Genomic DNA, 9,865 nt, shown 5'->3' on the forward strand with positions numbered 1-9,865 from the left:
TGCTGCATTGCAAGAGTAACAGCTGGCAGCACAGTGATGCTGAAATTATTTCAGCCCTGGGCAGGATTCAAACTTGAAATGCTAGAGTAACAGTTGCGAACACTACCACTGCACTGTCGAGCTGTACCTATGTATATATGTATGCTAATAAGAACACTGGTACATGTGTTCACTTATGCAAAGTAGACTACATGGAAAAAGAAACTAACAAAGCAGAGCACTTTCGTATATTACATCTTCAGTGCAAAAAGAACATTTTGCACTGAAGATGTAATATATGAAAGCGCTCTGCTTTGTTAGTTTCTTTTTCCAAGGGGTCTACTTTGCTTTGCATGTATATATGTATGTATGGCTTGTGATGGAACTGAAAGATGAACAGCAAGGCTGCCCATTTTCAAGTCCTCCACCCTTCAGGAGGTGCAACTGTGCGGGTGTTGACTGGGCCCGAGATATCTCTCTATGAACTTCAACTGTATTTCTTGCACTTTTTCACACATGGAAAGCTGACAACCAGCAACTGCTCCTCACCTCATACCAATTCCAGTCAGTCCCACACTCATGCAATACAGACAACAGTCCAAAGTTTCTTCCCAGAGAGGTCTGTGGGATAGTCCAAGGACCAATGCCAGCCACTATGAGGCCATGAGTTTTCTGCTTGGAGCTGGTGGCAACAATGCATGGAAAAAAGGCTACTTATATACAGTACTACCTCTCATTAATGGACTAAAAGGGGGGTAACGGTGTCCGTTGATGTGAATAGTCCGTTGATTTGGAGTGGTTTTTGGGTGGCATAGTGATTGCACAGCACCAAAAACACCGAAAACACAGCGAAAACATCGCAAACACGGGTAATTAACATCCGTTAATGAGAGGTAGTACTGTACATATTTTTTAATAAATCCATACAAGTGAAAGTCTTGTGTGTACATTTAACTGAAGAAAGTAAAGAAGAGAGTGCTTGTATGGGGGTGAATAAACTTGAAGAAACAAGTTCATCCATACTTGGTGTGCCAAACAAATCACTTTAGATTTAATTTACCAAACCTCTTGCATGGCCATGACCCTCTTCCCCACCAGCACAACCAATGTTTTGAGACAGCAGTGACCTGCTTAAGATCTGGACATTCTGATCTCACTCATGGCTTTTTTTATGTGTATTGATACCCAGTGGCGATTCTAGGGGGGCTATGCCCCCCATTTTTTCAGCTGGCCCCCAGGTTGGCCACCCAGTTTTTTTGCATATCCTATTTTTAAATTATATATATATATATATATATATATATATATATATATATATATATGTATATATATATATATATATACACACACACACCTTGGTAAATACTACTGCGGTACTGACCCCGTAACGGCGTCACATGCAGTGGCGATTCTAGGGGGGGGGGGGCATGGCCGCCCCAGTTTTTCAGCTGGCCCTCCCACTTTCATAGTCCTAGAATCGCAACTGATGATACACCCCTTCCCAGCTCTTGACCTTGTGGTGCTTCCCTTATTATATCACACATTTTACTTGAATGCCCCGCCTACTTCATTCCTCAATTTCCTTCTCAAACAATTATTTACACCCTACTTCACGAGAACCAACGCTCCTATCTTCTTGTCACACTCTCCTTCAAGAAATTCTTCTTTCCAAACTATAACCATCTTATACCCGACTCGAGTGACATAATGTCCCCAAACATCCCCACAATGTAAGAACATCAGTTCTATGTGAGTACTCACTCCATAGACTGACCCACAATCACACCTCCCACAAGGTTCCATAAACCCAAAATAATCCTCAATATTGGCTCAATACCATCCTCAAGAATAGAACTGCTGGTGAATTATTGGTAATGGAAATAAAATACTTGCTGGTGTGCAGGTCTGGAATCTAGTATCCATGATGAAAACTTAAGTAGTTCATTATGAATTATGTCTCGAATTTACTTTTGTTACCAAGACTGTGAATGTCGGACACACCAGATGACATCATTCAGCCGTTAGGGTACCCCCCCCCAACCCCCCACCAGCTCCCACCCTCACACAACGGCAATTGACTTTGTATTTTTCTGACAGATGGGAAGTAATTTTATTCGCCTACAGAATTCCTGTTTACCTGTGAGATGTTCCTCTAATGTAAATAATATCACCTGAAGACATGACCCACCACTGTTAAACACTACACTACCAAGGTATGTGAAGCTTTCCAAAACCTTAATGTCCTCGCCACATGCATGGACAGACTGAACTGTATCATCTAGTAAGCCCTCAAACTTCTGGAGTTTGGTCTTGGTCCAGGAGACCTTGTGTCCAAGTGGTCTTGCCTCCCTGTGCAGACTCGAGAGCTGCAACCAAGACCTCCAACGACTCCACAAAAGGGAGAGTATCATCAGCAAATACAAGGTCAGTGACCATAGTGTTTCCAATAGAAGCTTCACAATGACACTGATCAACAACTCTGTCTAATACCCAGTCCATACGAGTGTTGAAAAGTGATGGGGCGAGGACATATCCTTGATATTTTGACGCAGACCAAAAGGATTTCTCTCCGTCTTCTCTTTTTCTCCATGAGGGGACGGAGATGGGGGGGGGGTTAGATCGCCAATCAAGTGAAGCGGCCTTGCTGTGGATGTAATGTGTCTTGCTACATTGCCTCTGACCCAGGGCAGTGGGTGGGATACAAGGATGACCTGTCATCCACGAGGAGCTAAGATGAGAGAGAGGGAAGGGTGGAGGTGGATGGGAGTGGAATGGGTGGGAGTAGGTATGTGCCTTTTGAATTGGCTACCTCCCCTGTATGGGGGAAAAAGCCCTTGGTGTATGGATATATTATTACTATAAAAAAGAACACGTGAACACACACACACACACACAAACAAAATGTTGGTCAGTCAATCAAATAAACCATTAGTCTGGACCCTAAATTTTCTGTCATACTCTTACTCCAATTCACATCTGCTCTCCTCTTTACCTCCTTTATCTCATGCTTTACTTTTTTTTGTGCCTTTCATATGATTCCCTCGTCCTACTCTGTAACCAATCTGTGAATGTTTGCTTCTCTTCTACAACCTTCTTCGCTTCCTCATCCCACCACTCACTACCTTTCCTTCTATTTCTTCCCGTCCTCCTCGTTCCACACGCCATCTTGGCACACCTTTTGACTTCCTTCGTGTGTATGTGTGTATATATATATTATATATATATATATATATATATATATATATATATATATATGTGTGTGTGTGTGTGTATTTACCTAGTTGTATTTACCTAGTTGTATTTTACGGGAAGGGGAGCTATGCTCGTGGGGTCCCGTCTTCATTTCTCATTTTATCTAAAAAAAAATTAAATTCATGTATTGTTTTTGCACACACCACTTTCTCATCTAACTTGTTCCAACTGTCTATTACTCTGTGTGGAAAGCTGTTCTTTTTCAAATCTCTTCTATAGCTGTCTTTTTTTTATATTCTCTCTATCAGTAATTTCTATGCCTTTCATGATTCTGTAAATAGCTATCAAATCTCCTCTCTCTCTTCTTTGCTCTAGTGTCTGTAGTTCAAGTTTTTCTAGTCTCTCTTCATATGATAGTTTTGAGAGTGTTGGTGCCAGTTTTGTAATTGCTCTTTGTATTCTTTCAAGTTTTTTTTATACATTTTTTTGTACTTGGTGACCATATTGTTGCTGCATATTCTAATCTTGGTCTTATCAGGGTGATTAGGATTTTCCTCACCATTTCTTCATCCAGGTATGTAAATGCCACTTTGATTGTTCTTATTAAATTATAAGTTTCTCCAAAAATCTTATTTATATGTTTCTCAGGTGACATATTATTCATAACAATGACTCCCAGGTCCTTCTCATTTTCTACTTTTTTTATTCCCTCTTCTCCCAAATTATATGATCCTGTTATTCTGTTTTTGCTTTTTCCAAATTCCATTATACTACACTTTTTTGTATTGAACTCCATCTCCCACTTCTTACTCCATTCCTGTACTTTATTTACATCTCTCTGTAGTGATTCACAATCTTCTTCAGTTTTCACTCTTTTCAGTAGTTTTGCATCGTCTGCAAAGAAGCTCATATAGCTTTCAATTCCTTCATCCATATCATTAATATATATAGCAAACATTATTGGGGCCAGGACTGTTCCCTGCGGGACACCGCTTATTACTTCATTCCATTTTGAGTGCTGGTTTCTTATCACTACTCTCATTTTTCTTTCTTGCAAAAAGTCTTCCATCCAATTTAGTAATTTACCTTGTATTCCTCCTTCAGATTCTAGTTTCTTAAGCAACTTCTTATGTGGTACTTTGTCAAAAGCTTTTTTTAGGTCTAGAAATGCACAATCAGCCCATCCATCTCTTTCTTGTATTATATCTATTAGCCTTGAATAGAAACATATTAAATTGGTGACGCATGATCGTCCTTGTCTGAATCCAAATTGCCTTGGATTTAGTACGTTGTTTTTTTCCAAGTATTTTACCCATCTATTTTTGATAATTCTTTCACAAATTTTTGCTATTGTACTTGTTAGAGAGACTGGTCTATTGTTGGTAGGTTCTTCTTTATTTCCTCCTTTATATATAGGTACTATATTTGCTTTTTTCCAATCTTCTGGAACTTTTCCTTCTTTCAAGGAACTGCTTATTATGCTATGTATTTTGTCTGCCAGTTCATTCCTGCATTCTTTCAGAATCCAGTTTGCTATTTCATCTGGTCCATGGGAGTTTCTCTTTCCATTCAATCTCTTCAGGTTGTATGTTCTCCCTTGTAAACACTGATTTAACATGTTTGTTCATAATTTCCGCCATTTCCATTTCCTCAGTGTATTCAACTCCCCCTTGTCTTAATTTCTCCAAGTCCTGTTTGTTTTTCAGTTTATTGTTTACAAATCTGTAGAATAGTTTTGGTTGACCTTTACATTTTTCTATGACGTCTTTTTCATATTTTCTCTTTTCCTCTCTGCACGTTTGTACATATTCATTTCTATAACTGGTATATATTTTCCATTTTTCAGGTTTTCTGTCCTTTTTCCATCTGGTCCAGGCTTTGTCTCTTTTGTCTTTTAACTCCCTACAACCCTTGTTGTACCAGCATTTTACATATTCTTTTTCTTGTTTTTGTCTTGGGACATACTTTTCCACTCCTTTTTTGTAAATTTTTGTCAAAATATTCCATTTCTTTTCCACTGATGTTTCTTCTTTGTATATTTCTTCCCAGTTTTCTTGTTGAAAGAATTCTCTTATTTTATCAAAGTTTGTTTTTTCATACATCATTCTTCCTTTTCTATATTGTTCATTTCTTTTGATATATTTTTCTTCATTAAGTTCCAGTTCAATCAATATGTGGTCACTTTTACCTATTGGTGTTATATATTCAATCTTGTCCACTATTCTAGGTTCAGATGTAATTAATAAGTCTAGTCTCGATGGTTCTTCTTCATTTCTATACCTAGTGTTCTCCTGTATCCATTGTGTCATTGTGTGGTCAATAATCATCTCAAGTAGAGCGTTTCCCCATGAGTCATCTCCACCCTTTACTGTCATTCCTTCCCAGCAGATTTCTTTGCAATTAAAGTCGCCCATCATAACTATTCTTCCTCCATCTTCCATTATTTTATTTAATGTTATCTTTGTGTCCTCTAACATACTTTTATGTTCACTCTCCTCCCATGAGGCTGTTTTTGGAGGCACATAATTTATCACAAACTTTCTGCTCTTCTTATCTCTGTCTTCCACTTCTATCATAATCATCTCTACTGTATTCTTTCCATATATGACACCTTTCACGTTTATATCCTTCTTAGTCAGGAACATAACTCCACCCCCTTGCTTTTTCTCTCTGTTTCTAATCCAATAATTGTATGCATCATGTCCTACACTGTTGGGTGGTAGTGGGCCTTTTAATTTTGTTTCTACAATTCCCATTATGTCCGGTTCTTTTTCTTTCAAATAATCATTCAGCTCATTCAATCCTGTTATTAATCCATCTATATTTGTGTAAGACACTCTTAGTTTTCTGCCACTTCCATTGTGTTCTCTGTTTCCCTTATGTTTTTCTTTTGTATGTCGAACTTCCTTAGTTTCATGTTCACTACTCTCCAATAGAATCTCTCTTTCTCTGACTCCGTTCTGTTCTCGTTTTTTGCCTTAGCTTCCAGTCTTTTCTGCTTTTCTTTCTCTCTTTCCTCTTTATTCATTTCTCTTTTTATCCATATCTTTTTGTATTGTTCACTTGTTGCTAGTTTCCCTGTTTTGGATAAGATATTCTCTGCCGTTTTTTGTGACTTGAATTTAATCTTAATTGGTCTGGTCTTGTCTGTGCTATACTTTCCGAGTCTAAATTTCTCTTCGATTTGTTTCATAATTTCTGGTTCATCTTCCTGAACTGATTCTAGTAATTGGCTTACTTTTTCATTTTCCTCTTTGATTCTTGTGGTTCTATCTGTGTTGTGTTTCTCTTCCATTCCTAATATAATTATACATTTCTTCTTGTCTGCTAAATCTCTTACTATATTCTCCTTTTGTCTCATCACTTTAATTACTGAGTCTTCAGTATGTTCTTTCAATTGCTGTTTGACTATGTCAGTGAATGAAACCTTATTTCCTTCTTGGGTTTTCTTCCAATTTTTACTTTCTTTAGCTATCGTTTCTCTGTTTTCTTTACTATTCTTCTTCAATTCCTCATTCTCCACCTTTACATCTCTTAACTGTCTTTTTAGGTCTTCTATTTCATCAGTTAAGTTTTTATTCGCCTTTTCTAGTTCTTCCAATCTTTCAACCCTTTGTAAAATGGTGTTCATATGACCTAACCTACTCTCCAAGTCCTCGATCACCTTATCAACCTTCTTCTCTAGTCTTGTCAGTCGGGGGGGGGGGGGGGGGGGGTTGTGTCCCCCCCACTCTCTTTAAATCCCTTGAAAATATTCTCATCACTTTCTACTGTATTGTTCCTATCTATACTTCTAATCTTTACATTCTTATTAGACATTCCGTCGTCCTCCAGCTCGTCTTGCGGTCGTTTGTTTACTTTTCGGCGGTCTATTAGGACCAAGTCCTCTACTTCCTCATTACCTTCCATTTCCCCAGCAATCCCTCCCCTTCTCCTCTTTCCTTACTTTCCCACTACCCCACGAGCAATTTCCCCCCACCCTGTAAATACAAAAAGGCACTTCTCTTTGCGTTGGGATCCACAATCTGCACTTTTCTTCAGAACGTTCTTCAAGCCGTCCGTTCGTTGAAAGTGTGTGTGTGTGTGTGTGTGTGTGTGTGTGTGTGTGTGTGTGTGTGTGTGTGTATTTACCTAGTTGTACCTAGTTGTATTTTACGGGAAGGGGAGCTATGCTCGTGGGGTCCCGTCTTCATATCTCATTTTATCTAAACTATTTTTAAATTCATGTATTGTTTTTGCACACACCACTTTCTCATCTAACTTGTTCCAACTGTCTATTACTCTGTGAGGAAAGCTGTTCTTTTTCAAATCTCTTCTATAGCTGTCTTTTTTTATTTTCTTTCCGTGTCCTCTTGTATTTCTATCATCCCATTTTATCAGATTCTCTCTATCAGTAATTTCTATGCCTTTCATGATTCTGTAAATAGCTATCAAATCTCCTCTCTCTCTTCTTTGCTCTAGTGTCTGTAGTTCAAGTTTTTCTAGTCTCTCTTCATATGATAGTTTTGAGAGTGTTGGTGCCAGTTTTGTAATTGCTCTTTGTATTCTTTCAAGTTTTTTATACATTTTTTTGTACTTGGTGACCATATCGTTGCTGCATATTCCAATCTTGGTCTTATCAGGGTGATTAGGATTTTCTTCACCATTTCTTCATCCAGGTATGTAAATGTAACTTTGATTGTTCTTATTAAATTATAAGTTTCTCCAAAAATCTTATTTATATGTTTCTCAGGTGACATATTATTCATAACAATGACTCCCAGGTCCTTCTCATTTTCTACTTTTTTTATTCCTTCTTCTCCCAATTCATATGCTCCTGTTATTCTGTTTTTGCTTTTTCCAAATTCCATTATACTACACTTTTTTGTATTGAACTCCATCTCCAACTTCCTACTCCATTCCTGTACTTTATTTAGATCTCTCTGTAGTGATTCACAATCTTCTTCAGTTTTCACTCTTTTCAGTAGTTTTGCATCATCTGCAAAGAAGCTCATATAGCTTTCAATTCCTTCATCCATATCATTAATATATATAGCAAACATTATTGGGGCCAGAACTGTTCCCTGCGGAACACCGCTTATTACTTCATCCCATTTTGAGTGCTGGTTTCTTATCACTACTCTCATTTTTCTTTCTTGCAAAAAGTCTTCCATCCAATTTAGTAGTTTGCCCTGTATTCCTCCTTCAGTTTCTAATTTCTTAAGCAACTTCTTATGTGGTACTTTGTCAAAAGCTTTCTTTAGGTCTAAAAATGCACAGTCCGCCCATCCATCTCTTTCTTGTATTATATCTATTAGCCTTGAATAGAAACATATTAAATTGGTGACGCATGATCGTCCTTGTCTGAATCCAAATTGCCTTGGATTTAACACTTTGTTTCTTCTAAATATTTTACCCATCTACTTTTGATAATTCTTTCACAAATTTTTACTATTGTACTTGTTAGAGAGACTGGTCTATAGTTGGTAGGTTCTTCTTTATTTCCTCCTTTGTATATAGGTACTATATTTGCTTTTTTCCAATCTTCTGGAACTATTTAGTATGCTATGTATTTTGTCTGCCAGTTCATTCCTGCATTCTTTCAGTATCCAGTTTGCTATTTCATCTGGTCCATGCGATTTTCTGACATCAAGATTACTCAAGTGTGTTAATATTTCATTCTTTGTTACTTCTATTTCTTCCATAGGGGGGACTTTCTCTTTCCATTCGTTCTCTTCAGGTTGTTTGTTCTCCCTTGTAAACACTGATTTAACATGTTTGTTCATAATTTCCGCCATTTCCATTTCCTCAGTGTATTCAACTCCCTCTTGTCTTAATTTCTCCAAGTCTTGTTTGTTTTTCAGTTTATTGTTTACAAATCTGTAGAATAGTTTTGGTTGATCTTTACACTTTTCTATGATATCTTTTTCATATTTTCTCTTTTCCTCTCTGCACGTTTGTACATATTCATTTCTATAACAGGTATATATTTTCCATTTTTCAGGTCTTCTGTCTTTTATCCATCTGGTCCAGGCTTTGTCTCTTTTGTCTTTTAACTCCCTACAACTTTTGTTGTACCAGCATTTTACATATTCTTTTTCTTGTTTTTGTCTTGGGACATACTTTTCCACTCCTTTTTTGTAAATTTTTGTCAAAATATTCAATTTCTCTTCTACTGTTGTTTCTTCTTTGTATATTTCTTCCCAATTTTCCTTTTGTAAGAATTCTCTTATTTTATCAAAGTTTGTTTTTTCATACATCATTCTTCCTTTTCTATATTGTTCATTTCTTTTCATATATTTTTCTTCATTAAGTTCCAGTTCAATCAATATGTGGTCACTTTTACTTATTGGTGTTTTATATTCAATTTTGTCCACTATTCTAGGTTCGGATGTAATTATTAGGTCTAATCTCGATGGCTCTTCTTCATTTCTATACCTAGTGTTCTCCTGTATCCATTGTGTCATTGTATGGTCAGTAACCATCTCAAGTAGAGCGTTTCCCCATGAGCCGTCTCCACCCTTTACTGTCATTTCTTCCCAGCAGATTTCTTTGCAATTAAAGTCGCCCATCATAACTATTTTTCCTCCCTCTTCCATTATCTTGTTTAATGTTATTCTTGTGTCCTCTAACATACTTTTATGTTCACTCTCTTCCCATGAGGCTGTTTTCGGGGGCACATAATTTATTACAAACTTTCTGCTCTTCTTATCTC

This window comes from Oratosquilla oratoria, chromosome 5 (genome assembly GCF_046742065.1).
Source record: "Oratosquilla oratoria isolate Oo_2021 chromosome 5, ASM4674206v1, whole genome shotgun sequence".
Classification (NCBI taxonomy): Eukaryota; Metazoa; Arthropoda; class Malacostraca; order Stomatopoda; family Squillidae; genus Oratosquilla; species Oratosquilla oratoria.